General features: G+C 39.2%; 1 non-coding gene across 1 annotated transcript; it reads left to right on the top strand.

Annotated features, from left to right (window-relative positions):
* The first annotated feature begins 7,278 nt into the window (after positions 1–7,278).
* Trnat-agu (transfer RNA threonine (anticodon AGU)) lies at positions 7,279–7,350 on the top strand. The gene has a single exon. It is a non-coding gene; the product is annotated as a tRNA-Thr (tRNA).

Raw genomic sequence — 7,350 nt, 5'->3', positions numbered from 1 at the left:
TTCTTTTCCTTGGCTTTCCTTCAACCATATTTTGGATGGTGGGAGGAGCAGTAATGCAAATTAAATCCAGGGCCTCATGCATGCTAGGCAAGTGCTCTACCACAGAGTACACCCCCAGCCCTTTATTTCAAATTTTATTTTGACACCAGGTCCAAGTTTCCCAGGCTGGCCTCAAAGTTGTGATCCTCCTGCCTCAGCCTCCCAAGTAGCTGGGGTTACAGGTGTGTGCCACTGAACCCAGCCTTGTAGTTTTGATTAAGTCTATTATGTGGTGGAGGCATGCACCCCACTCTGTAGTGCTACCAAGAATGAGAGTAATCCCAGTAGCTTGGGAGGCTGAGACAGGAGTATTGCAAGTTCAAACCCAGCCTCAGCAATGGCAAGACACTAAGCAACTCAGTAAGACCCTGTCTCCAAATAAAATACAAAATAGGGCTAGGGATATAGCTCAGTGGTTGAGTTCCCCTGAGTTCAATCCCCAGTACCCCCCACCCAGCCAAAAGAATAAGAGGTGTATTCTTCCTACAAAATTTAAAAATACCACTGAGTAAAAGTCAGCTTTTATTATCACCATGCACCCGGAATTCTAAACCATGTCAATGACAAAATACTCTCCCCCCAAAATATTTTATTGTTCTATATTCTAAAAAATTACTATGGCTATACACACACATACACAATTTATGCATTCTGATGATGATGATGCTCTTCTCACATGTGAATCTTGACAATTTATACAGCTTCTGTGTCAATTCCTTCTGCCAAATATGTTAACAGGATTTCAGGGCAAATAAAGGAAGGTATGTCTGGGTTATTAATAATACTGGGTCCTTTTCAATCTGTTTGAAAGAAAAATGTAATGAGGGCAATACCATTCAGATACCTGAAAATACTGTTGTTCATACTTTCCAAATATATTTAAAAAACACTATGTCAGGACTCTTTGAAGTTGGAGTTTGTCCTGGAGATGTTCCACTTGGAGCTTTTTCTCTTTCTTTTTTATTTCAAGACAGGATTTCACCAAGGTCCTTAAGGCCTTAGGCTGCTGAGGCTGGTTCTGAACTTGCGATCCTCCGGCCTCAGCCTCAGCTTGAGATTTTTCGGAGTTGTTAAATAAACTCATTGAGCACCATTGTTCAAAAGGATTTGTCAACCTCCTTTTTATTCCTTTAGGAGAGAAACCAATAGAGTAGAAGGGCATTGGAAAGGAGGCAGGAGTGGGGCATAGGGAAGGACTGGAGAATGAAATTGATGAAATTATGCTATGTTCATGTATGCATATACCACAATTAATCCCATTTTTATAGAAATTATAATGCACTAATTAAAAATAATAATAGAAGAGAGACCAGTAGAGGAAAGGAATCAGGGAGAGAAAAGAGGAGAGCAAAGGGGAGGTAGTGGGCAATGAGAGTAATCAATGATGTTATGTGCATGCAAGTATTGTGGCATACTGGCATTGTGACATTGTGAATATGTCACAATGAATCCCAATATTATGAATAATTTTAATGCATCAATGAAAACCATTAAAAAGAGGGGGACTGCATATTTTAGCTTCATTTCCAAACTCTTCATTTCTGCACTTTGTTAGCCTTCTTGACATAAAGAGAGCCCTGCACCTCTTGATCATCTCAGGGCTCATTATCTTTCTCCAAAAGGAAAAAGTCTTACATCTTCCCATAGAACTCCTGCCTACAAAGGTTTAGTCTCATGTGTTCTGAGCTTTGTTTGGTCCTTTGACAAAAAACACACAATATGTATAACAAATCAAACTTAACAGATTTGGTCTATGTTAGAAACACTAGTTTATATATTCTAGGGAAGGAGAAAAGTTGGAAGAATACAAATCACTCCTTGAATACTAATGATGTAAACAATTACATGCATTTGTTCTTTTTTGTTTTCTTTTTTCTTTTTGGTACCAAGGATTGGACCCAAGGGCACTTAGCCACTGAGCCACATCCCCAGCCCTTTTTTTATCTCAAGACAGGATTTCACCAAGTTCCCTAAGGCCTTAAGGCTGCTGAGGCTGGTTCTGAACTTGTGATCCTCCAGCCTCAGCCTCTGAGCTACTGGGATAATAGGTATGTGCCAATGCATTTGCTCTTAAATCTTGAAAGTAACTTTAATCTCAGGGTCATTTATGCCTTCTCATTGGAAGACCTTCCCATCTGACTTTGTGTCCAACCTTTGCCACCTCCTCTCCTCCACATTCCATGCCTATCCATCCCATCCACAGTATCATCTCTTTGCATTTCCCAGAATATACTATATGCTCACCTCACCTTGCTTTAGCACATGCAACTCTCTCTACCAGGAACACCCTCTTCTTCCTAGTTAATGCTTTTCCCTCTTTAAGATTCTTCTTCCAGCCAGGTACGGTGGCATACTCCTGTAATTGCAGCAGTTCAAGAGGCTGAAGCAGGAGGACTGTGAGTTCAAAGCCAGCCTCAGTAACTCAGCAAGGCCCTAAGCAACTTAGTGAGACCCTGTGCCAAAATAAAACAAAAAAGGGCTGGAGGTGTGGTTCAGTGGTTAAGCATCCCTGAGTTCAATGAACTGCTACCCCCCAAAATACTCTTCTTCCACAAAGCCTTCCCAGATCCCCACAGGCTGGTTTAGATGCCCCTCCTGTGTGTTCCTAAAGCTCAAAGCTAGACTACATTTCCTAGTCTCCCTTATGGTTAACCATTGTTATGTGGCTGAGTTCCAGGGAGTGAAATACGCATAGAAGTGATGTGTGTCACTTCTGTGGAGAGTAAATGTATCTTCTGTACTTTCTTCTCTTTTTACCACCCACTGGTTAGGAGAAAATTACCCATCCCTAGAGGGCAATGAAGTCACACATGGAGGGAATCTCAGTCCCTGAATAATCACAAGGAAAATGACCCAGTTATGAACATCAACCCTAGATGGTCACGTGAGTGACATTCACTGAACCCTTGGGGTTGTTCATTTCAGCAGTTAGCCTATCCTAATAACCTCACAGCAACTATCCCACTCTGCACTGCCACTCATTTGTGGGTCTCTGCCCCAGTGAGGTGTGGGCTTCTTGAGAAAAGAGGTTTTGTCTTCTTGGTCTCATCACCAGCTCCTAACATACAGTGCTTGGTTACACAGTTGGGACATGGTAACTATCTACAGAAAGAAGGCCAGGGGATAGAGTGAACCCATGGATGGATGCAGCAACAGAGCAGGAAATCCACTCAATAGGAGACTGGTTCCTCCTAAAATTATTCAAATTTTAAAAGTAAGAAACTGCAACTGGGGTGCAACAATGAGGTCAGGATTTTGAATCAATTCTTCTTGATCTTTCCTTGTCGCCTCCACGCCAGCTAAGGATACCATGATGGAAAGATTCTTGAACAAAACAAAACCATTGAAAATATAAAGCCATGTGGATGTGTAACCGATGTGATTCTGCAATCTGTATTTGGGGTAAAAATTGGAGTTCATATCCCACTTGAATCTAATGTATGAAATATGATATGTCAAGAGCTTTGTAATGTTTTGAACAACCAATAAAAAAATTAAAAAAATATATAAAGCCAATAAACTGACCCCACATTAAGCCAAGTTTTCAGTCCAATGGACCTTTAAAATGTACTGTGAGGGCTGTGGCTGTAGCTCAGTGGTAGAGTGCTTGCCTAGCATGTGTGAGGTATTGGGTTTAATCCTCAGCACAACATAAAAATAAATAAAATAAAGGCATTCTGTCCATCTACAACTACAAATTTTTTAAAAAAAAAAAAAGTACTGTGAATTAGCCATGACATTCTGTGACTGCCAAGTGTTTACGGTATGCAAGCATTGAAGGACCTGTCTTAGATCATCAGGAGAGGAAAATAAGCAAGTCTTATTGATTTCATTGGGAAGACTGCCACCTCCTTTTCACATTACTTGCATTTAGTGCACATAAGACCAAATGGAAACCACAAAATATTGACACCAAGACTCCATAAAAGCCACTTAGTTATCATACATTTATTTTTAACATAGCACCCCAGTTTCACATCATGTACATTTTCCAAAGTTGGAGAGTCTTACTATGTTCTTCACAGATTTTTCAACAAATGTGAAAGAGAGGCAGTACAAGTTAGCTTGAGTCTACAAGTCACAATCCAAATATAGGACACTCTCAGGATTTATTTAAGGTCAGAATACATAATGTTCTCAATGCTTAGCAAATGAATGAAACTCTGGCTGAGTAAAATGTTAACACTACTTGTTAGCACGTTATCATGAAAAGACAGAAGGCATCAAATATATACTTTGCTGTTACACTTTTTACTGTTCAGTGTACCTGTAGTGAAAAAATATACATTTCTTTTATTTTACTTTCGAGATTAAAATAGACCATCAGCTCATTCTCTCTTTGCCAATAGCTATGAAGACTAAAATGGCTCTTTTGGTCTCTGGCTCACTTAAGTATCTTATTTGTGCTGAAGACAAAAGAATGGCAGTGCTAAAGAAGACAGCATACCTGGTTCCCAAGAAGGGTACAGTTGAAACTGTCACAAGTTGACAAAAATAACACAACTTAGTTGATCCAAGCTGCATACAATGGGGTTATTACATTCAGTACCAGGGTAGAGCTCCTGGAAGGGGCTTTAGGATCTAGTCCTGTTATTCAATAGAGTACTTTAGGATGGAACTGGTACTTGAAGGTTTCCTTACTGTAGTTCCTAAATTCCAGTTGAAGTCCTTTGAAAGTCTACTATCCTGCAGTCTTCAGAATTCTGAACCCACTTTCTCCAACCTACCTTTGCCATGAAATTTGCTTCAAATAAGATAGGAAAATTCATAAGACATGAAAAATAAGCATTCCCAATTACTGAAAGCAAAGCATGGCTTCCATAATTAGAATAAACCCTATCAACTGAAAACCTGCAGTACTTCTTCAAAAAGTCTCCTTTACCATCATGTGTGTTAGTAAACATATGGAATAACTATGCAAACCTAAAAGCAATTATGTACCCATGCCACCTTGCTCCCAACTGACACACAGGCTTCTTTGGGAATATTTTCAAAACAGCCTCTGAAAGAATGCTCTGGGGTGGGCAGCAGCTTTTAGAATCTGCTTGCATTGCTTTTAAAGTCTGTCCCTCCATGTCTGCTGCTCTTTGTGTTGCTCTTGGGAGGGTCACAAACTAGATGCATTTCCCCTCACAAACAAGTGAAGCAGATGGCCCACAGAGTAATTCAAACTGCCACTGGTGACTGATCTATCCGTGTTGGTGGGCAGTCTCCCTTAGCCTGTGCTGAAGAATAAGCAAGACAGGCAGGCTTGGGGACTCTGAAAACCCAAATCCCCACCTCTCACTAGGAGCTTGAACCACATTGAGTCATGATGCAAAAACCATAACAAAACACCCATAACTAAAGGATAAAATTCAACTGATCCTTTGAAATCAGTGTTTTTAAAGAGTACACTTGAAACAGAGTAAACCAGTTGGAAAGAGAAACCAAAGTTACTTGTGTTTTATTTAACTAGAGAGGAAAAAAAGACCTCTTAACTGTTAACTCATTTTGTTTGCATTCATTATGTTCAAACCACAACCTAATGAGCCTACTTGCCAAAAATATGGGAGGGTCTGGTTGCTATGAGATGTTAAATTCATATTCTTATAATGTTAAAATCACATTCCCTTGATGATTTCTAGTCAGAAGGTGTAATTCTAGTTTGCATGGAACAAGTGCTTTTAGCTCTAAGGTGTTAATACTGCAATTGAGATCTTTCCAACTATTGCTTAGAAGAAGACATTTGCAAATGCTTGCCTTAATTGCACAAAACACATTAATTCCAGATATTAACTTATTGATCATCTATGTACATATCTATTATTACCATGGCTGTGAAATCATTTAAGAAACAGACAATTATTTAGAAACAGACTGCAGAAACAAATCACATCTAAAGAGAAAAACATTTTATGATAGTTCAGACATTGGTAAGAAATCAAACGAAAATCCATGTTTTTGATCACTCACCCTGAAGTATGCTGAAATTGAACATTTTAGATCCAAGTAACCAAAGATATATTGAAGAAAACGATAACTTAGTACATATTGAGTTCATTTCAATCACAGTAGTCTATTTTAAAAACAAACTCCCAGAAGGGATATGGGAATGGAATCCATTCAAAGCAACAGCTGTCCAAAGTTCTGCCAAGAAATTCAGAGTAACTTATTGCATCGTGAAAGGTGAGGTGTTCAGAAGAGCAAACAGTTCAATGATATTATTTTCCTTCAGATTTTATTTTTAATCCAAGAGAAATTTCTAAATTGAAAACATGTTTTCATATTTTATGACTGATTAAGTCCATAAAATTCAACATGGTATATAGGAAAAAACCTTCTACTTCATTTTTATTATTGACAGAGGAGGACCTAACTTGGAATTGATAAAATTAGGCTGGCATCTCAACTCTACCACTAGTTATCCCTTTCTATGGATTCTTGGGCCAGGAACTGCTGGTTTGTAGGACTCTGATTTCCTTACATGCAAACCACAGGAGATGAGCACCAGTCCTGCCCAGATCTCACATTGTATTCTCCAGTGACATGCAGATGGGCACAGCTTCCACCTAAACTGACTCCTCTTGCAATTAGACCCAAGCACTTTTATAATATTTGTAAAGAAGTTACTAAGGCAAATATCTGCCTTGATTTCAATATACACACCTGTGCCAGATAGCTACCATTTGGTTCATTTGGTTTTGCTTCAGGTCTGCCAAGTAGAGAAGTGGTAAAAGCAATATGCCACATACAAGATGTGCTGAGGGACCCAATAAGCCCACTACCAGCTTCTACTGTGCTTTCATCTGTGAGACTGGAGGATCCCAATGGGGAAGACTGCTGAACAACAAGGTAATTAAATCCCCATAAATGGGGGCAACATTAACCTTCTGTCTGTAGAATTCTGCCCAATAAGCTAGCCTAATTTGGGAGCAGTTGTTTACAAGAGGTATCAATAAGCCAGACTTGCTGAAAATCACATAAAGCTCACAGAAACATTATCAGGAATCATAAACCTAAATTAAAAGTGTGTATCCTAAGAAAACATAGAAATAAAGGATAAGCACTAGTTAAGTGATAATAGTAGTGCCTGTCTGTGTATATATACACGCAAAAATACTTAATCTTTTTTAAAAAACCCACTTCTAAGCACTAATAAATTGTGGCCAAAATTCAGTCCAGCTAAGAAGACAGGGTACAGACATTACTGGTGTGTGCTTTGATGAAATGCCTATCTTAAAATATTGATGATGGGCTGGGGATGTGGCTCAGTGGTAGAGCACATGCCTAGTATGCATGAGGCTCTGGGTTTGATCCCCAGCACACACA

This window comes from Callospermophilus lateralis, chromosome X (assembly GCF_048772815.1).
Source record: "Callospermophilus lateralis isolate mCalLat2 chromosome X, mCalLat2.hap1, whole genome shotgun sequence".
In the NCBI taxonomy this organism is placed as follows: Eukaryota; Metazoa; Chordata; class Mammalia; order Rodentia; family Sciuridae; genus Callospermophilus; species Callospermophilus lateralis.
Note: the sequence above shows the minus strand (reverse complement) of the source record. Positions and strands in the feature narration are given on the sequence as shown.